Source organism: Anas platyrhynchos, chromosome 8 (genome assembly GCF_047663525.1).
Source record: "Anas platyrhynchos isolate ZD024472 breed Pekin duck chromosome 8, IASCAAS_PekinDuck_T2T, whole genome shotgun sequence".
Taxonomy (NCBI): Eukaryota; Metazoa; Chordata; class Aves; order Anseriformes; family Anatidae; genus Anas; species Anas platyrhynchos.
The window spans coordinates 26,497,581-26,520,470 of record NC_092594.1 but is presented as its reverse complement, the minus strand read 5'-3'; the positions used below and the strand labels follow the sequence as shown (position 1 = coordinate 26,520,470).

Genomic DNA, 22,890 nt, shown 5'->3' with positions numbered 1-22,890 from the left:
AATAGATAAAAAAAAAAAAAAAAAAAAAAAAAAAGGTCGTGGGTATGTTTTGTTCAAGGTTCCAAGTCTTCGTGCCTTTTAGATCTTTATATTTTAAAGGAATATTATACAATCACGTAAGAGCTAGGAGCTTGATGTCTGCTTATAGATTATTATTTTTTTTAAAGCACTAGTAATAGATCATTAATTGTTTAGTAGTTGAATAAATATGTATATTAACAACAGTTGTTTACAGTTTACTTTTGATCACTGTTGATCAACTGATACAGATATTTCAAACGGAACACTGCCCCAGCTTGAATGCACTGGAGGAGAAAGTGGTTTCCTGAGCTGAGACAGGGACAAGATGAGATTCCTTCTGTCATACAACCACCACCTGAAAAAAGATAAGTTGAAGGATTAGTAAAACAAGTATGTTTGCTGAGCTTCTTTGGCAGGTGCTGTTGATCAGCATTAACTTAATCATGCCTGTTTCTTGAGGGCTGCTGAAGTTGTTCTGCTCCTTCCTGAGCCTGAAACTTGCAAAGATTGACTCATCTGCTGTGGGGGGCTTGCTGTACTCTTGCCTTCTGCTCTGGGCAATGCAGTCTGCAGCACTGCCCCTGCTAATCTAGTGAAATATTTTGTCACTTTGGCTTCTCAGTAATCAAGAAAAAAAATGTGCATGAATTTTCTGCCGTAGGTATGTACAGCACAAGAGTATGTGTTCATATTGTTCACTAAAATGGCGTGAGTTAATTAAAAATATATATGTTCATCTTCTGGTTCTAGGTTGCGGCTTTTTTTTTTTTTTTGTCTTTTTTTTTGGTTGTTGTTGCTGTTGTTTGTTTGTTTTGATTTTTTTTTCCCCTGATAAAGATTTTGTAGAAGTGTTTAAAAAAAAAAGCTGCTGTCAACTACTGACTGATTCTGTGTTCTTACATTCTGTTTCCAACTTGGCATAAATCCTAAAACTAATAAAGTGATGCGGTACTCCTCTAAGTAATTAAAGCAAGATGATTATTGTACAATAATAATCCTCTTAAATAGTGAGGCATATAAACAATGGAAAGATAATTCTTTGCTCAGCAATGTAATATATTGGTAAATAAAAAATAGATTATTTTTGAATCGATAAACAGGTAATCCTGTTTGTTTCAGTCAGAATAATGAATCTCCATTTGGGTAACAAATGAGCATTTGGTTTGTGACCCTGAAGATATAAAGTAGAATGCAGATAGTCCATGTGTTCAGAAATGACTGTTTTATCAACTTGCTGATTCCAAGCCTAAAGCATGGATTGTAGCTAAGGATAACAATCTGTCTCATCTTTTCTGACTTTGTATATTCTGATAAATACTAAACAAACAAAGGTGTAAAGGATATTTCAACTGTATCTTTTTTTCTTTTGAAACCACAGACTTAAGTTTTCTATGCTTTAAATGCTCTGCAGATCATGGATGATTTTCTGCAAACATACAATTGATGTTTTGTTTTTGTGTTTTTTTTTGTTGTTGTTGTTTGTTTGTTTGTTTGTTTGTTTAATCTTAGGTGAGCAGAATGGGCTCCTTGACACAAAGCAAAATTACCTGTAGTGCAGAGGCAATCAGCTTTAGGCATGAATACTTCTCAAAGGTAAACAGCTCTCTGATAAAAGGAGCTGGAGCAGCCATTGTGGGATGTAGGTATGGACATCCTGCAGTGTTGGGGAGAGTGATGGAGAGAGAACTGAAGGGCTTACTCCCTTATGCATCTTATCTTATGTATCTTATGCATTTCATAGAATCATAGAATCATAGAATATCCTGAGTTGGAAGGGACCCTTAAGGATCATCAAGTCCAACTCTTGACACCGCACAGGTCTACCCAAAAGTTCAGACCATGTGACTAAGCGCACAGTCCAATCTCTTCTTAAATTCAGTCAGGCTCAGTGCAGTGACCACTTCCCTGGGGAGCCTGTTCCAGTGTGCAACCACTCTCTCTGTGAAGAACTTCCTCCTGATGTCAAGCCTAAACTTCCCCTGCTTCAGCTTAACCCCGTTCCCGCGGGTCCTGTCGCTAGTGTTAATGGAGAAAAGGTCTCCTGCCTCTCGACACCCCCTTACGAGGAAGTTGTAGACTGCGATGAGGTCTCCCCTCAGCCTCCTCTTCTCCAGGCTGAACAGGCCCAGTGCCCTCAGCCGTTCCTCGTACGTCTTCCCCTCCAGGCCTTTCACCATCTTCGTAGCCCTCCTCTGGACACTCTCCAACAGTTTCATGTCCTTTTTATACTGTGGTGCCCAAAACTGCACACAGTACTCAAGGTGAGGCCGCACCAGCGCAGAGTAGAGCGGGACAATCACCTCCCTCGACCTACTAGCGATGCCGTGCTTGATGCACCCCAGGACACGGTTGGCCCTCCTGGCTGCCAGGGCACACTGCTGGCTCATATTGAACTTGCTGTCTACCACGACCCCCAGATCCCTCTCTTCTAGGCTGCTCTCCAGCGTCTCATCGCCCAGTCTGTACGTGCAGCCAGGGTTTCCCCGTCCCAGGTGCAGGACCCGGCACTTGCTCTTATTGAACTTCATGCGGTTGGCGATCGCCCAGCTCTCCAACCTATCCAGATCCCTCTGCAAGGCCTTTCCACCCTCATTCGAGTCCACAACTCCTCCAAGTCCTCCACTCCTCCAAGTTTGGTGTCATTTCACAATGGTTAGGCTGGTCGCTATAGGTACATTCAGAAATTTCAAAGCTGAATCTAACATATAGTGTATATTGACTGCACAGACCAGGTGCAGTAAATCCAAGTTTTGCTAAGTAGTTGTGTGAGCAGAAAGGTGGATATATCCTATAAACCTAGTTGTCATGGGCACAATACAGAACAGAAATCACAGGACCTGCGTTCCTTACCTGTATTGATATTTTGGATTTTGATATTTAAATGCTTGTGATATTATGTTATGTTTATGTTAATATGACCAAATACATTAAAATATAAAATAATGTTATAGCATATAAGTAAACTTTTCTTCATGTCTTACACTGATGTAAAGCAGAGCAGAATTTGTTCCCCTAAACCTTTGTTTCTTCTGTAAACAGGATTGCTACAGTTAAATAAAACTGATGGGTAATGGTCACATGTTTCTTGGAAACAACGGTTGTGTTGTAATTGCTAGTAGTACTGGGATATAGTTGAAAAATTGATTCACGCTGAAGCTAATGTAGCAGGGAGCTCTACTACGGAACTAAAGAGAATAAGTTTAGCCCTAGCCATGAACTGTCTCTTTGGGCCTCATCGTTTTCCATCCTTCAAAGTAAAGTACAAATCATGGCTACTTTCTTGCAATCCTTTGATTGAAAAAGTGTTTGTTTTTTTTTTTTGTTGTTTTTTTTTTTTTTTTTTTTTTTTTTGTTTAAAAAAAAAAAGGCATTGCAGTGGGAGGGAGCCAAAACAAATTGTCTCCTGGAAATCTCGTTACGTATTTATCTTTTTTTCTGTGTGTGTGCAAAATTCTTTCTCCTTTGTCACTTCATCACAGATTACTGGTTTTGGAGCAGATGAATGTGTTTGTTGTATCCATTCTCAGATGAAAATAACAGCTAGGGTTTTTATTCGTACTTCTCCAGAATATGTTGGGGTTTCATGTGTATGTTATTTGAAGATGTTCAAGTTTATGCAAAGCAAGATGAGATCTACCCTGGGAAAGCTCCTGAGCTGTGTTCCTGTATGCTGAAAGACATTTTAATAATTCCTCGTTCTCTGTTGTTGCTTCTGGAATAGAAGCTTCTCTGACAACGTGTGTGCGTGTGTGTGTTGAATGTAGAAATGGACATACTGTCTCTCAACAGGACTTATTTAATCCAATTTCTGATGCTATTATCACTGACAGCTTTTAGGGGTGCAGCTGTAGTTTTGATTTGTGTCCTCAAAGAATTTATTCTGTCAAGGAACATTTCCAAATATGTTGGGACACATAAACCCTTCTCAAAAGGGATCCCTTATGAAGTATAAAATGATAGGATCAAGGTATTACAAGTGTTTGATACGTTTCTGGTTTAAAACAATGTATAACCCTTTGGGTTCTTAACTACATTTTGTCTATTCCAATCAGTCTTAATGCAAAAATCCTTGAAGATATTAAGAGTAGTAAGTAGGGGCAACTTCATAGGTGAACCCCTCAACGAACAAATAGATTGATCAATTTTATATAACTAACTTGGTTCTGTAACTGGAACCTGTCAAAAATATAGGGAGTTTAAATGTTTCCATGAAAGATCTCAAGACTGAGAAACTACTCTTTATGTTTTTAAGTATGTAAACTTGACAACTATATTGAAAATTCTAGTGCATCAATGGCAACCATAAAAATGGAGTAGCCTTAATAGGCTGTATGACTGCTTGGTACGCAGCTCTTGAAACAAACTAATCATGAACTTGGTATGGTTGTATGACTTACGGGGTCAGTGATAGGAGGCCTTGAAAATAAATTATATGTAAACATCCTTCTCAGAATATGGTGTTGCTAATATGTTGTAGTAAGTCAAAACTAAAATTTTGTGAAGATTTTTTGTAGAGACTTCTATTGTATAAAGGTTACCAGCAGCAGTGCTTATAATGTTATTATTTTAAGGTCTTTAAAATAGCAACCTCTAAATAACTTATTTTATTCCTAATTTCTCTTCCCTGATCAAAAAAAAAAAAAAGTCAGCAATACTAAGTGGCTTGTTCAATTGATCCAAAATTGAATGGTAATAATTTATGAAATTATTTCATTACCTTTCAAGGAAAGGGTTGCTTAGAGACCTATTGGTCACACATCTGACCTCACTTGTATTAACTTACAAGGGAAATCGATTGAGTTATTCTGGATTTATGATAGTACAACTGGGGGTATGCTTAGTAGAAATAGGCATAGTTGCCTAGTTGGAAACCAGAGCCTAGCCTTTAGCTGCCTGTTCCTGAAGCCTTAAAGAAATCATGTCTTTGCTACCTCAAGATTTCTCCTTTCTTTTTTTTCTCCTCTTCCTTTTTCCTTCAAAATAAGGGAATAATCATCTCAATTCAGTATTTAAAAACTGAATTTGATCACACCATTAAAATTAACTACAAATTTAATTCCCATAACTTTTTAACCCTGCACTTCTTTAGACAAACCCATGTTCTCACCTAATTCTGTTACTCGGCGTGTTAAATTTAAGATGGTGGTTTCCAGAGCTTGATGTAGTGGAATCTTGGCTGTACTTCCCCACTAAACCTAGAGTCTTAACAGAGAGGTGTTTGCTTCTAATCAAGAGAAAACTTTAAACTTTCCCAGAGTACAGTGCACCTTTACTTTGCTATAGACTTGGTATTTGGAACAAGGCTAACAATGGATGTGAGAGTCTGTATTCCAGATAACCAAGACTTCAGCTACCTGAAGAAACTTGCAATGCAGTTAGTAGACATGGCATAATAGGCATTTCAGATTTAGGGATGTTGTATTGTATCTGACAAACTGTCATAAGGATAGCAAACATAAAACAATACTGTAAAGAACAATTACAACTGATTTAAGTAAAATAATCTTGCAATCTTAAGAACTTTTTTACATGGGTCAGTATGAAATAAATACCCAGTCTACTGCTCAAGACAAACATTCTGACTTGCTAGAACTTGCTTAATTCTAATTGTTTAGATGTGAGTATCACAATATTTGAATAATTGCTTGAATAATAATTTAATTCAGAAATACTAGGGTGAGTTTCTCATGTCAGGTTTAATTCAGATGTTAAAGATTCACATGTGTTTTGCATTGGCATATTAATGAGACCAGATGATATCTATAAGAGTAAATACCAGTAAATATTTCCACTAGCAAATCACATGAACTAATAGGAGCAGAGAGCAAAACTGGTAACATGTGCATTTACGCTAGATATGTTTGTGATATCTTCACTTTGGGCTACCTCTCTGCTCATCTGTGGCTAGAGTACATTGGGGATATTTCTGTAGTACATCTTCTGGTACAGTTTCTTTTTGTAGAAACACAGTCCATGTGCCCTGAAAAGTCACTGCTAACTGACTTGTTTTCCTTTCCTGAAGCCATCTGGAAAGACTGCTTCAGAAGTGTACTCCTGATCCAGATTAATCTGCTGATGATAATCACAGAATTGTCTAGGCTGGAAGAGACCTCAAGATCATCGAGTCCAACCTCTGACCTAACACTAACAAGTCCTCCACTAAACTATATCGCTGAGTTCAACATCTAAACATCTTTTAAAGACCTCCAGGGATGGTGACTCCACCACTTCCCTGGGCAGCCCATTTCAATGCCTCACAACCCTTTCAGTAAAGAAGTTCTTCCTTATATCCTACCTAAAACACCCATGGTGCAACTTTAGCCCGTTCCCCCTCATCCTGTCACCAGGCACATGGGAGAACATACCAACCCCCACCTCGCTACAGCCTCCTTTAATGTACTTACAAAGAGTAATAAGGTTGCCCCTGAGCCTCCTTTTCTCCAGGCAGAACAAGCCCAGCTCCCTCAGCTGCTCCTCGTAGGACTTGTTCTCCAAACCCCTCAACAGCTTTGTCACCCTTCTCTGGACTCTTTCGAGCACCTCCATGTCCTTCTTGTAGCGAGGGGCCCAAAACTGAACACAGTACTCGAGGTGCAACCTCATCAGAGCTGAGTACAGGGGGACAATCACTTCCCTAGACCTGCTGGCCACCCTGCTTCTTATGCAAGCCAGGATGCCGTTGGCCTTCTTGGCCACCTGAGCACACTGCTGGCTCATATTCAGCTGACTATCCACCAATACTCCCAGGTCCTTCTCTGCCTGGCAGCTCTCCAACCACTCATCTCCCAGCCTGTAGCTCTGCTTGGGGTTATTGTGCCCCAGGTGCAGGATCTGGCACTTGGCCTTGTTGAACTTCATGCAGTTGACCTCAGCCCATTGGTCCAGCCTATCCAGATCCTCCTGCAGAGCCTTCCTACCCTCAAGCAGATCGACACACGCACCTAGCTTGGTGTCATCTGCAAACTTACTGAGGGTGCCCTCGATCCCTTCATCCAGATCATCGATAAAGATATTAAAGAGGACTGGCCCCAGTAGCGAGCCCTGCAGAACACCACTAGTGACTGGCCTCCAGCTGGATTTGACTGCATTCACCACGACTCTTTGGGCCTGGCTATCCAGCCAGTTTCTAACCCAATGAAGAGTATGCCAGTCCAAGCCACGAGCAGACAGTTTCTTGAGGAGAATGCTGTGGGAAGCGGTGTCAAAAGCCTTGCTGAAGTCAAGGTAGACCACATCCACAGCCTTTCCCTCATCCACCAAGCGCGTCACTTTGTCGTAGAAGGAGATCAGGTTTGTCAAGCAGGACCTGCCTTTCATATACCCATGCTGACTGGGCCTGATCACCTGCTTGCCCTGTAAGTGCCATGTGATGACACTCAATCTGCTCCATGAGTTTCCCTGGCACTGAGGTCAAACTGACAGTCCTATAGTTTCCCGGGTCTGCCCTCTGGCACTTCTTGTAGATGGGCGTCATGTTTGCTAGCCGCCAGTCGAGTGGGACCTCCCCCAATAGCCAGGACTGTTGATAAATGATGGTAAGCGGCTTGGCCAGCTCCTCCGCCAGTTCTCTCAGTATCCTCGGGTGGATCCCATCTGGCCCCATCAACTTGCGTGCATCCAAGTGCCATAGCAGGTTGCCAACCATTTCCTCATGGATAACGAGGGCCACATTCTGCTCCCCCTCCCCTTCCACCAGTTCAGGGTACTGGGTATCCAGAGCGCAACTGGTTTTGCTGCTAAAGACTGAGGTAAAGAAGGCATTAAGCACCTTCGCCTTTTCCTCCTCTTTTATAACTAAGTTTCCCCCCGCATCCAGTAAAGGCTGGAGATTCTCCTTAGTCCTCCGTTTTGCATTAATGTATTTGTAAAAACATTTTTTGTTGTCTTTGACGGCAGTTGCCAGATTGAGCTCCAAATGAGCTTTGGCCTTTCCAATCTTGTCCCTGCACTGCCTCACAACATCCTTATAGTCCTCCCTAGTGGCCCACCCTCTTTTCCAAAGATTGTAAACCCTCTTTTTCCTGCTAAGCTCAAGCCACAATTCTCTGTTCAGTCAGGCCGGTCTTCTTCCCTGCCGGCTCATCTTTGGGCACGTGGGGACAGACCACTCCTGCACCGTTAAGATTTCCTTCTTGAAGAGCGCCCAGCCTTCCTGGACTCCTCTGCCCTTCAGAACTGCCTCCCAAGGGACTCTACCAACCAGTGTCCTGAACAGTACAAAGTCAGCCCTCCAGGAGTCTAATACAATGGTTTTACTGGTCCCCTTTCTGGCTTTTCCAAGAATAGAGAACTCCACCATTTCATGGTCGCTCTGCCCAAGACAGTTTCCAGCCACCACATCTCCCACCAGTCCTTCTCTGTTTGTGAAGAGAAGGCCTAGTGGGGCACCTCCCCTGGTAGGCTCACTAACCAGCTGCGCCAGGAAGCTATCTTCCACGCTCGCCAGAAACCTCCTAGACTGCTTTCTCTGGGCTGTGTTGTGCTTCCAGGATATATCTGGGAAGCTGAAGTCCCCCACAAGAACAAGCGCTGACAATTTCACAACTTTTGTCAGCTGCCTGTAGAACTCGTCATCAGTCTCCTCATCCTGGTCCTGCGGTCTATAACAGACCCCCACCAGGATGCTTCCCTTGTTGGCCTTCCCACTGATCCTAACTCACAGGGGCTCAACCTTATCATTCCCAGCCTCAAGTTCCACGACATCAAAACTCTCTCTGATAGAGAGAGCCACACCACCACCCCTTCCATGCTGCCTGTCCCTTCTGAAGAGCCTATAGCCAGACATTGCAGCACTGCAGTCATGAGAGTGGTCCCACCACGTTTCTGTGATGGCAACCAAGTCGTAGCCTGCCTGCCGCACGATAGCTTCTAGCTCCTCCTGTTTGTTACCCATGCTGCGTGCATTAGTGTAGATGCATTTCATTGGGCCATTGCCTTCTCTCCCAGCCTTGCCATTGTTACCCCTGGCATAGTTCTAACAAGCCTTGTTTCAGCCCCATCCCCCTTCTCACCTAGTTTAAAGCCCTCTCAATGAGCCTTGCCAACTCCTGGCCTAGGATCCATTTTTCCCTTAGAGATAGGGACCTGTCTGTGGCCATCAGGCCAAGTGCTGAGTAAAGCACCCCATGATCAAAAAATAAATAAATTTCTGTGTTGGCACCAGCCTCTGAGCCATGTGTTTATCAGGTGGGCTTTCCGTGTCCTCTCTGTACCCCTCCCTGCCACCGCAGAGATGGATGAAAACACCACCTGTACTCCCACTCCATCCACTAACTGTCCCAGTCCCCTAAAGTCCCATTTGATAGTCTTCAGGCTTCTCTCTTCAGTGTCATCACTGCCAGCCTGGACTATTAAAAGAGGATAATAGAGGGGCAAACCAGGCTGGGAAGCTTTCTGGCAATGTCCCTGACCGAGGCTCCAGGGAGGCAGCAGACTTCCCTACGGGTAGGGTCAGGCCGACAAATAGGCCCCTCTGTTCCCCTGAGAAGGGAGTCACCCACAACAATCACCCTTCTTTCTGTCTTGGTGGAGGCAGCCCTGAGGCATGGAGTCAACTTCCTCGCCCTAGGCATCCTCCTGGGTAAACTTTCTACCTCTTCCTCAGCTACCCGTCTCTCAAGCTCCATGGCCTCAAATCTGTTGCGTAAGGGCATCTGGGAAGGTGGGGTCAGTGGGGGAGGGCATCACCTGCGATGTCAAGCAGGGACCTGTCTCCATTCCTCCTCAACTCCTAGGTCTCCTCCCTCTGCCCAACAGCAGCAGGGCAGGGGGTCCACCCCCATCTGGAGCATCTCACCCCAGTGCCTATCCTTCAGGCCACGCAGGGAGTCGCTCCACAAGTCTATCTTGCGCTCACACTCCCTGATATCCCTCAACCTCTCAACCTCCTCCTTGAGTTCTGCCATGAGGCAGACCAGGTCATCCATCTGCTCGCACCTCACGCACAGTCTCTTTGCCCCCCACAGGTAGTAGCAACAGGCTCAGGCACTCCCTGCACCCAGAGACCTGAACTGCTGCAGTTTTGAGTGGGCAGTCGGTCTGGGTGTGTTCATGGAGAGCACACTGTGCCTGGTGTACACCATTGCAGCTGAGCTAGCGGTAGACAGCCATTAGAGGAGGTGTTCGTATGGGTGTGGGGGGGGAGTGCTCTGCCCTTCCTGCTCGCCCTGCTAGCATGAACTGCTGTGCTAACTGCTGCACTACTCCCTTCTGACACGCCATGCCCTTTTTGCCTGTTTTGGTTGCCACACTTGTCACTTGCGCTCCCTAGGGGCAGCTTATGAACGGCCAGCGAGGGGGCGCTGCTGGCTCCGTCTACACCTCCTTGCCTCGTTCACCTACTTCGCAAGGGCTGCCGGATCCTGGCGGCTCCCTTGAGTGGGCTCGGTGCCGGAAAAATTATCCCTGCCTGTCCGAACCCCTGCTCCACTGCAGAACACATCTGCCCCAGAGCTGATTGCCTTGACAAGTGCAAAAATGATGCACCTTTTGCGTTTGCAGAATGAACAGTATGATTGAACGCTATGCTACCTGCCTTTTCCAATGTTTTGCATTACTGATATTTGAGATTCAAAATGGATAGCCTTCATTGCAAAGGGTTCAATAACACTATCATTATTGATTTATTTCAATTCTTAGTGTCTGTTTTATTCTATTAAAGATTCTGTGAATCATATACTCAATGTGTTAAGCAATACTTCCATTTATCATGAATACTCATATGAGTCCAAAACAGAAGAATGAACGCAATCCCTGGGATTAATTCCTTAAGAAAAGGAGCAAATTCCTGTGGTATTAAAGCAGCCCTAAAATAGTTTCTTTAGCAAGCAGAGCTGTTCAAACTAGACCAGAGGTGAAAAGATAGGATACCTATTCAAATACAACTAGCATAATACTATAGATATGTTACCAAACTGTCTGAGAGAGCAGCTGGGGGATGCTTGTGGGGAGCATATGTATGAGCCTGAAAAAGCATATGTATGAAGTGAAATTTATTTCAGAACAGATGTCAAATATGTTGAACTGTGATACAATGTAGATCGCTTTATTGGCTTCCTGGTAAGAGACAATTTTTAAAAGAATACTAATATCTTTTACTTTCTTGTACACTGTCATGGGAGAGAGATAAGTCAGTGACCAACTTCTTGAAGGGATGAAGAACTCCTTTGAGGTGAAGGAGGCCAAGAGAAAAAGGACACTTTCCTTGAGGCAAGGTAACAAGATGTTGGGAGGGGGGAATCCAATGGTGGCTTTGGGAGACTTTTTTTTTAAGCTCTTGATAAAGGGGCTCTTGATTAAGCTCTTGACATTTCTCTCTTTCCTTTCTGAATCCTTTCCTCCCAGAGAGGGGGAAAAAGAGGATGAAAAAGCTCATAGGAAATGTAAGTGATCTTTATTGACCTGTGACTTTTGTGTAACCATGGCCTCTGGCATGTGACTCAATGTGCATTTCTTGTCAAAACAGGTAAGGGAATTGTGCACTGCCCTGAAGGAATGTATCGTGTGTGTCTGTACAGTGCTGAAAGGCATGAGACTGATGTGAGGGCTGAGGTGAGAAGAGGAGGGTACAGAAAAATGTGAGAGGAAAGAATCATTGTGAAATGAATTATTTCTTTTTCCCTCAATGCTGATGGAGGATTCTTGGTTATTTACTCTTTTCTCTAATATTCCTCTTTTCTCAAAATTTCATATTTATTTTTATTCACGAACTATATAGTTCAGTGGTTTTTTGTTTTGTTTTGTTTTGTTTTGTTTTTTCTAAATTTGATCATGTTTCATGGATTTGATTAGTGTTTACATCCAATGCTTCCTCAATTGTATATGCTAATTACTGAATATAAAGAGCTTGTCACGAAAAACCTGACAGGCTATATACTGCTATTTAGCCTTACCTGTGACAGCTGAAACAGTTCATATCACTGATATGAACTGAAGGGAAAAAAATAGTCCAGCAAACATGTACCCTTCCTGGAAAAGGAAGGTTTTGTATTATTTCTAAAGATTAGGTCAGCAATTAAACACAGGAGTTAAGGTTCCTGTCAAATATCCATGTGAAGAGGTAGAACTTGAAGAAGAACAAGAAAACTCTTTCAGAAAGCATTGTAAGTGGCTAACTTAGTAATAGATTTACTTTGTATTTCCTACCAGGAGAGTGTTGTGTCAGAAGTACAGGGATATCTATGAGAAGTGCTGAAAATGTGTAGGGTCATCTTGGGGTTCTGCCATTCCACCCATGGTTTAAAAAGTGAGGCAAAAATATGGTCTTTTTTTAAGGCATGAGATGAAAGAATTGTCTCTTATATGGACTCTGTTTTGTAGGGAAAACAAAGTATGTGAGGTATAACAAACTTGAACAGAAAACCTAAAGCTAAATCTTACAAATCTGTAATTGGAACAGGCAACTTATTCCAGTTTTGGGGTCAAAAGGCATGTTAAGTGATGTATCTTTCTACTTCGCTGGAGGTCTTAGGAATGAATTTTTAGATGGCAAAAACAAAATATACAAAGACATTTGGCATTACCTAGGGAGGAAAATCTGGACCCTCTGCTCCCTGTGTTGTCAGGAAACTTTTTTGAAACTGGAATGAATTTTATTAAGGAACAGTCATGGGATTGTTTTTCTCAGGTGGGAGATTGTGAGAAGTGATGGAGCTGTCAGCAACTTATTCACAAAGTCTCCGCAGACTTGGACTATCTCAAAATGGTTCTTCAATATCTTGTCTGTGGGAGTCAAACTTTAGTAAGGCAGTTCTGGTCAGCAGTTGTACAAAAAATGACAGAGTAGATTGTGGAGAACTTTGGAATATGACCTCAAAACACCTAAAATATTGATTTATTGAACAAGACTGCAGTCATTTAAGGAGTTAGAGAAAGCTCTCTCAAAAAAAAAAAAAATCAATTACCATGAAGTCTGTTGCAATTATGTAAAAAGTTGATTGGGCTCGTTCAGTAAACAAGACTGAAAAAAATGAGCAAAAATGCTTGGTAGAAAAAACATATTTTATTTCATTTTCTGGAAAGAAGGGTCAAAAATATGAGAATGTGAGACTTTATGAAACTGGTCTTAGGTCACATACAGGGACTGGAATTTAGGTTTCCTGAAATGACTGGATCAGGACTCACTGCAGGCCATGCATACGTGTGAATTAACTGATGGCTGGACTTGAACTGAAGAAAAATGCGTTGGTAAAAGTAAGTCTCAAAACATTTTTTTTCCTCTACTCACTGCATTGTATATTTTCACTGGGCCAGTAGTCCATTCAGATTGTGTAAGTGATAAAGTGTACTCTCTTCTTATTTTAAATACCTGAATTATGATGTACTTTTTGGCTTGTGGAAAGAATGAGAAAAAAATATTCAAAGGAGGATTTAGGAAATAGGCTGAAGAAAATGAAGCATGTGAATAATATTAATACAAAAGAGTTATATAGACCTTTTGACCTTTTTGAATGAGTCTTCTGTGCACTACTTTGAGATTAGTTGAGATATTTACAGATCTTGTCAAAGAGAAAAGGAAAGGATGAAAGGGATGAGAGGGGGAAGACAGCTTACTAGTCCCTACTGTAAAGCTATCATCCAATCCCTGTGTGATTACTTTTTCTGGTCTCACTTCATAGAAATATTTCACAGAAAAAGACAACTTCTCCTTGTGCTTCAAGCTGACTTCTGATCACTTGCATCAGATTTACCTAACTGTTTTATCCTGGGAGCAACGAGATCTGACCTGAAAGTTCATGTCAGCAGAAGCAGTCTTTCTGCCAGCTGCATGTATGGGGCAAACAACAAAGTGTTTGCAAGCTTGCAGGGGTTTGTTTTCCACAGCTCAAAAGCATCCACTCCTGAACAGCTGACAGTAGCAGCTCTACTAAAGTGTCCCAAAGAACAATCAATTTGAATTGTAAAATATCCCATAAGACAGCTTTGCTCTCACTGTTACTGCCTCCTGCCCCAGAATTCAAACCTAATTGCAGGAACATTTTGAGGAAGGAAAATTCAAAGGAGTTTTCAGCACAAATATATTGAAGAGTGACTTATAAATCACAAATGGTTTAGGGGTTTGGCTGCCCTGTTTCTGTGCCTCACGAGCATCAATCCACCTTGCAGTCAGGCACTATGGCTTCAGTGTCTGTATGCTTTATGAGCGCATGCTGTGTTAGGTGCCTGGAGATAAGGTATGCAGAAGGCAAGGAATTGAAAGACAAGTTATAAGAAATGCCTAAAAAGAGGGCTCAGGCCTGAGCATCACACCTATAAGCCTGCAATTGCCTTTCCTCCAGGTAAGATTCCAGGTAAGATTTGCAACTGATAGCCATCTCCTGCAGTCTGGTATATAAACCACATTATTCCATTTTCACAGAAAACATAGTGAATACTTAAGGGTTGTTCTTTGCTTCACAAAATTAGAATGGGCTTCTGTCTGTCCCACAAGGCAGGTTTGATTCCCTGGTTTGAAACTGGGATTTGATGGTAGATTTCCCACTTCTGAGTTAAGTGTACTTAGTATTGGTTTACTGGGAATTGTCTCTCAGAATTTGTCTCCTATTAAAACTGTTCCACTTCATGTAAACAATTAAATATTAATTAAGCTGGGGGAAAAAGAAGGGAGGTGAGATTGACTCTATAGCCTGGTGGTTAGGGCAATCATGTGGGAAAAGTCAGATTCATGTCCTTCTTCACTGAATTATTTATACCAAACGGAATAGTGTCAGCTGTAGGGAGTGAAGGATTTACCTCGGACAGTGCTGTAGCCTAATGGTTACAGTAGGCTCTCAGGAGGGTGACAAACTAGACTTAAATCCCTTTGTCAGACTGAAACAGGGATGCTTATGAACTCAGATCCACAGAAGCTGGCTACTGAGCTGGGGTGGGAAGGGGGGAGGGGAGGACTTTTTTTTTCCTCCAGTAGTTTCTCATGTTTTAGGATTATTTATTACGTTAATTCATTAGGTGTTCTTATAGGTAAAATAACCAGAGGAATGCTTGGGTTTGTGGGGGGAGGGGGGGTGTCTTTTAATTTTATGTTTTATTTTAATGTAGTTGTTGTCTATGTTGTTGTCTATGTAGTTGTTGTCTATGAGGTCTCACTATCAGGAGTTTAGACATTATATAGTAGTTTTGTAGTATAGCAGTATGTTTTGATACAGAAGATATGCTTTGAAGCAGGTAAGTTCAGAGAAAAGTGTAAATACACTTGAGAATGGCTAACAATAATCTGGTAGGGCTTTTACTTTTTACTTTTACTTTGCAAAACAGTATTCTTTACTCAGCAACATCTATGTATTTTATAGCAGAAGAGAATTAGGGAATTTAAATGTTTCCAGAGGAGGGAGTTCCAAAGAAGACACACAGAGGTCTGGATTTTGGCTTTGGTCACTAAAATTACAGTGATACATGATTCCGTCTGTGAATATAGGACTTGAGAATTTTTCACTTGTACTGAAATGTCCGAGTATACTTTTTCACAAACCTGAAATCTGCAGCACCAAAAAGACTTGAAAAACTCATCTGAAGGAAATGCTGGTTGGGATACTCTTGGTAGAATGGGGGGAAGCAAATTTTCTTGTTCTTTATATTCAGTTCAAACAATACATTTTACATCAAGTAAAGTTATTGCATAATAGGTCTTATTTCTTAGAGAGCTACTTCTAAAAACTAGTGTCCATTTCAATTTAGAAAAATAGAAAAATATAGAAATATAAAAATGCTATATGACCTTATGTAATGATGACTTTTGACCTTCAAAGTACTACTTTCTCCCCCAAAATACTGGACCTTTAGAGTTCATGGCTTTATTCTGTTTCTCAGCACACAAGATTGTATTGTTGGGTCATCTAGCACTGTAATAGTAATTCATAGTAAGTATTTGGGACTTTTACTCATACAGCAACTGCCTTATTTAACTATTTGTTTATATTTTAATAAAAAATGACATGAGAATTTTTATGCATCAAGTATTATGATAAAAATAACTGTGAGCTGTACTGGCACTCACCACCCTTCAGGGAATGGATGTCCTTGAGATATCCATCTACTCCTCTGACTTCCAAAGATCTCTTCAGGCTAGTTCATCCACTGTCTGTGACTCCACTCTCAATATTTCATGTTTATGAAACATCAACACCCTATAAGGGAATTGATGGACAGGTAGGTTAAAATAAATAAATAAATATTAGGCCTACTTTATTTACTTAATAGTTGATGGCGTTGTTTTGGCCAGAATTTTTAATAATTTTCAATTTTAACTATGAAACCTTATTCTGAAGATTAAAGTCATAAGGAGAACAATCACAGAATCACAGAATATCAGGGATTGGAAGGGGCTTAGAAAGATCATGTAGTCCAATCCCCCTGCCGGAGCAGGAATACCTAAATTGCATTATACAGGAACATGTCCAGGTGGGTTTTGAATGTCTACAGAGAAGGAGACCTTCCCACGCATTACTGTCAGGCCTGGTGTCTTATAAAACCAGCCATAACCAAAGAACCCAAAGCTCTGCCTATAGCACCAGTCACATAGCCAATCATCTATGGACTGTATCCTTCTGTTCCATCCCACATCATCACCCCAGAAAGGAAGAGAAAATGACTTGCAGCCCGGGCTTTCACCAACTGTCCCAAGGCCTTCAAGTCTTTCTTCATTCCCCTCAGACTACGGGACGCGGCTTCCTCCCCACCTATCTGGAAGATTAGTACTGGCTAGCAGTCTGTCAAGCGCACCAGGTTGGGGAGTGTCCTGGTGATACCCCTGATCTGGGCTTCAGGTAGACTATAGATTTCTCTTTGATGAGGGTGAACTCTGCATATTAAGCCCTCTGTTCCCCTCAGATGAGACTATCCTACTAAAATTACCTTTCTTTCTTTTTGGAGGCAGTCTTAAGGCATGGTGTAAACTACCTCTTCCTGCATGGCCTCATAGGTGGGCCTTCCACCACATCCTCACCTACCTCTCCTTCGAGATCCAGGGTCTCAAACCTATTATGGAGGGGCACCTAGGGAAACTAGGTAGGTAGGGAGGGTGGTTGCCCATGGTGCCAAACTGGTACTCACTTCCAACCCTCCTCATCTTATTAGTCCCCTCCCTCTGCCCAACCGCGACAGGGCAGGGGCTCTACCATCCTCTGGGCTGCATCCCTCTGGCACACCAGGGAGTTACTCCACCAGTCCATCGCCTCCTCACACACCCTGATGCTTCTTAGTCTCCACCTCCTCCCTGAAGTCAGCCACTATGGAGAGCAGACCTTCTACCTGAGAACAGGTGGTCTCCCCGCTGCCTTCCCCTGGCAGCAGCAGGCTCAGGCGCTCCCTGCAGCCAGAGGTCTAACAGCCATGTCTCTGGGCAGACCCTCTGTCTGGGTCACCACAGACATTTTGGATTGAGCTCTCTGCCTAGTGGACACCATGGTAGGTCTGGGATCTCACAGACTGCCAGTACTTGGTGCAGAGGCCCTGGACCTTGCCACACCAGCTGCACACCAGTGTGCATGAGCTGCTGTCCCGCTCTGCTTGTGGTAGGCACCATGTGTTGCTGCCCTCCCACAGGCTTTTCCTAGGCAAAGGGCCTGGGCCCAGTTGCCCTTGCCCTGGGAATGCCCACTTCCTGTCAGCCTCTCTCTGGAGAGCTGGCAGGTGCGGCCTGGTCACTAGGCTGTCCCAGGCCAGCCCTATCAAGATGATGGACCCAGAGCCCCCAGTAACTTGTTCAGGCACTGTGGCTGTGCCAGCTCCAAGGCAGCTGACCTCGACTACAATAAAGTGCTCTATTACCATAACTAAGATTATTATAACACCACTAAATATCACAGTATAAAGTTACCTTGCTGGGCTTAAGATAATTTTATAGTTCATCTCAGATACCATGCTTGCACTTCACATCTGCCTGTGGCAAAGCAGAGGTATTCTGTTTGCAAAGATGGTAGAAATTAGTCTTGAAAATAAAATACACCAGAATAGGCTGAGCTTTACCAATGTGGTTTACATTTGTGATGTCTTAACTTCCACAGCTGATGAGGAAAAACACCAGGCAAAATTGAATTCTAAGGAAATAATCGAAGATATTTTGCTTTTGTAAGACAGGGGAGAAATGACTGCAGGCTTTGTCAGGAATTGCACATTGTTAAAATGGATCTGGAACTGTGAATGAGAGGATTTGAAGTAGAGCACTGAAAAGCCACATCCTTGGGACTACATATCCTGACTGCACTAGATACCAGCGAGGTTGTTAGGAGTTCCAAGTATAGAATAGAGAACTCACAAGGGTAGAAATAAATAGGAATATTGCATGTGCTTCCTTGAAAATTGAAATACTCCTCCAGAAACTAATGACTGCAGTGTCTTCTACTAACTTCTACTTCAGTAGCAAGAATCTAGCCTGATCATAAAATTAGACTGGATTAAATATATTTAGGCATCTTATTTTATTATTCTTTTAAATGTACTAACATTGTAAATTATAATGCATATTTGAATTAAACTCGTTGAAAATTAGTTAGTTTTGTCTACATATCACTTCAGAAAGCTTACATCTTTAAGTTGCCCTGGGAACAGATCCTGTGTCATCTTTAGAAAGATGTTCAAGGTATTGTATTAACCTAAACTTTTAAAGCTAAAGTAAGGAACTGAAGACAGAATCTTCTTTCACTAAAGAAGAAATGTATATTGGATGTCAAACGCCTGCATATCAAAAGTTCTGTTGCCTTCAGAAAGAAGGAATGAACTACTGACATAAAGACTTAAGTGCACAGGCTCACAAATCCCACCTGAGCAAATCATACTATTCTACTTTGTACTTTTATGGCATTTCCCCATTCAGGATTTCAGAATGATTCACACATTTTAATGGTGGAAAAAAACAGGAATGTATGTAAACAGAAGTCAGACACGTTCCTAAATCAGACAGCCTTCCTAAAATCGACTGGAAGCTCAGGTGCAGAGAAACCAAGGAACAGAGATTCTTGAATAGCAATTTCCTGTCAACACAGAATGATAAATGTCAAATATTGTCCACACTGTTCTCCCACTTTGCTTATGAAGAGTGTAGTCATACTGGAGACAAACTGATGGTCTGCTCCAAAGTGTATTCAAGTCAGTCAATCTTCAGTTTGCTTGTGTATACACTTTAGGTGAGGCAGTGACAAGTGTACTGCTATTTTATAGAGTATCTTCTAGAATGGGATCAGTGGATTTGTATTTTTTCCCCTGTGCAACTGGGAATCAGTATTTGTTTATATATATTGTGTGTCCCTTTTTTCTATGTGGATATGGATTTCCACCTCCAGATTTCAGTCTCAGGTTGATAGAAATAGAATATTAAAGTATGTTTCTTTCTTATAAAGCATAATTTTCAAAATAATAATTGTTTATATATATATACACAATCTTCAGGCAAACAATCACTACTGATATTTACTCACCTCTACGGACAGTAGAAAAGCAAATAGAATTATGTTCTCCATGTTAGCAACTTCTTATTTGGTAGAACGGTTCTTTAAAAAATAATTATGTGACCATGACTTGAAGTAGCACACAGAGAATTGTACAACTCTTGTAAGTTAGGTTCCTCCATTTCTGTGTGTAGTATCACTGTTTTGCTTACGTTTGGGGGGCTGCCTATGGCATCATGACGTGTTCTCACAGCGTTGATTCAATAGAATGACCATGTTACATGGTCAGGCAATGATTCAAGTACACAAGCATGTGTTGTGCCCCATCTGAAGACAATTCTTGCTGTTTCTAGGAGAAAAATGAGGAAGAATAAATAAATCAAGAAGCTCAACTTCAAAAACAAATAACAGTAATTTGCAGAAAGAATAAAAGGGAAAATATGACCATCTGAAAGATAAATAGGCTTAAAAGCATTATCCTCAAATACAGTTACATCTTATAGGGGCTAAAGAAAGGGATGTTGGTGCCAATTAGAGCATCCCCAGATTTCTAAATGTCTGCATTTCCAGATGTACCTGGAATTTGACTTCAGCCTTGCAACAAGATTTGCTATTTTGTATTTGATTTTTTTTTTTTTTTGTGAAAAATAAGATACTTCTCCAAGGTCCATAGCTGCCGTGTTGCCAGATTTCACAGATTTGGTGTTCAACAGTTGTCCTAGATGGACATAATTGTACATGTGTATTTATACTTAGTACAGGGAACTTTTTGCAACCAGCTCTTGATAACATGTCAGTGGTAATTAATACAATTAGAACTCAAGGACAGTAAGAAAAATATGTGATGTATAAGTATTGGCTTGTAATAGAAGATGCATTGAGATTGTGGAGAAACATTTATCTACAGAAAAGTGAAAAATCAGTTAAGCTATTTTAGAAGTAAAGATTTTTTCAAGGTTATGAAGCAATATGCAAGCAATCAAACTGTTGTTAATCATGCACTTTAACAATATACATGTATAGTACTGTGGTTTTGGTCCTAGCTAGTGAAATCTAACCGGTGTGCAAAATTTTGGTAGAATTTAGATAGTTCCAAAAGCAAAAAAGGTTTTCTTCTTTTTGAACAGCTATGTCATTGGTGAAAGACAAGTTGAGATAGAGTCAACTATTCATTTACATATTGCACTTACAGTAGGTTTTGCACAGATTTTAGAGAAGATGCAACCTTGGCCACATGTTTTATAAAGAAAAAAACACAGCCAATATGTTGGTGGCAATAGTTCCCATAGGAGCTCTGCATTGCACAGCTCCCCTTCCGATTGCCTTGCCCTACAATCCCCAGACTCTGCCTGGTACCTTATGAAGCTATTCTTCCCTTCAGCTGTTTCATATACTGAGGCAAGCAGTAAAGTGCTGTCTTCTCTATGTGACTGCTTTTATACAGTATGGTAGCATCAGCTCTCTTGATCCACCTCCATTGAATTTCTGATCAAATACCTATGCCACCCCCCCCCCCCAGAAAAAAAAAAAAACACCTATGCAGCTTACCTTTGCGTGTATTTTCAGAGCACTATAGTGAAAATATGTATCTTATGTCCCTGCAAAAACTCTGTCCCTTTTCACCTGGTGGGGAGGAAAGAGCCCTGGATATATTTTCAGAGGAAAAGTGTTGCAAGTTTTCTAATACCACACCTCTTAATTTGACAAAGTCAAGGAGAATCTCTCTGAAGTCTGATCTCTGAAACTGTTTGTACTGTTTGTATGGCCTTTTCTACATGAGTAAAACGACTTGTAACTACTCATTTTCTTTCTTTCTTCTTTTCTTTCTCCATGTAATGTTTCTCTAAAGAAAGATAGTTTGGTTGCCATGGAGTATATTGACCTGACCTTCTTCTAAACTTTCCTAATAATCCAGTGTTAGCATAAGCTTTATTCCTCTTTGCAATTGTGAGTGAGAACATGTTTGTACATCGTCTAAAAGGATAATATGAAAATACTATATTTTTGGATAACACAAATGGAAAAGCTTTGAAATCTGCCAATATTGGTTGAGATATTTTAATCTTGTGATATTAATATAAAAATTAAAATACATTTTATTACTCCATTTCAACATGCAGCTTTTATTTTGCCATGTAACTAAAAAATGCTATTGGACTTAGACTTCTGCCTTCATTATTAAACCAACAAATTTAAATTTAAAATCTACATTATTTTTAGCTTGTTTTAGTGTACAAAACATTGTTTTAAGTTTATCTTAACATTATAACATTAATCACAATGTGTCTCTTTTGGGTAAGGTCACTTATTACTTCTAATTCATGGTTTTTTTTTGTGTTGTGTTGAGAACAGAGCTATACAAACATATTTACTGATTTTTATTGTTGTTGTTGTTTTATTTTATTTTATTTTTTCTTATTCTATTCAATCATATTATTATTATTTTTTTTTGGTTCACTCATAGAATAGATTATTTTCAGCTCACTGAAAGGAACTGAGATGCCCTAAAAATAAAGTGGTTCTACCAGACCTTTAGCAAACTGAAAGGCTTTTGACCACAAAGGCCTGAAGACTAACACATAACAAAATTACCTGCAAATATAGGACAATTTTTGACTTCCTCAGGTTCACAGGACAATGCAATTAACACCTCACTGTTTTTTTCTTGAGCCGAGTGCTAATTTAGAAGTCCAGAAAGCCAATGTTTTCATGGATGAAAAGTACAGTCACTGATATCCTACAGAGAAAATGGACAGATAATTTAAATATTAGAAAATTTACAGATAATCAGCAAAGACACTCTGCAAAAGCAAGTTAGGATAGATGTTACCTCTTTTGCCTATCAAGTCAAAACAAAATACTTTCCAACACTATGGAAATATTGAAAAAATGAACATATACCCAATAATTTGAATGTTTAAATCATCTGAGAAGGGTCACAAATCCAAGTATTGTTTTGGTGATTTCAAACACTATTGAAGCTAGACAAAGAGAAAGTATGTCAAAAATAGTCAGATAGGTATCTTCCACTTTAAATTGATTTGTCATTAATATATATATATATATTACATATATGCATGCATATATGTAATATATATATATATATATCCTTTTTTGGTTTCCATGTCTTATTTAGTTAAAGCAAGGAGAAAATGGAGGATTGGGTGCAGCATAAGCTAGCAAAACTCTTTGCTCCTGTTTTTCTGGACACTAAAAGTCTGCAACGAATTTTCTGGATGAGATCAATGCAGAACATAAACACAGAGAAGATCGGCTTGACTTGGACATTGATTTGACATAAACCTTCACTTTTGACATTCTTTTTTCATGATCTATACAGTTCTTAAAATTCTGCACTTCAATCCTGTTTAAACTTTGCTTACATGTTTCTTTTTTAAAGCTGTTTGTGTTTCTGTCTATCCCATAATATTAAATTTATGTATTTCTTTAATTGCTTCTGCTTCTTTTTATTTGTGTATATTAGTCTAAT

General features: G+C 40.7%; 1 long non-coding RNA gene across 1 annotated transcript; it reads right to left on the bottom strand.

The window, feature by feature from the left end:
* Positions 1-211: 211 nt before the first annotated feature.
* LOC140003046 (uncharacterized) lies at positions 212-21,423 on the bottom strand. The gene is made up of 3 exons (XR_011810982.1): positions 17,266-21,423; positions 16,013-16,142; positions 212-376 (listed from the first exon to the last, which is right to left on the bottom strand). It is a non-coding gene; the product is annotated as an uncharacterized lncRNA (long non-coding RNA).
* Positions 21,424-22,890: the final 1,467 nt, after the last annotated feature.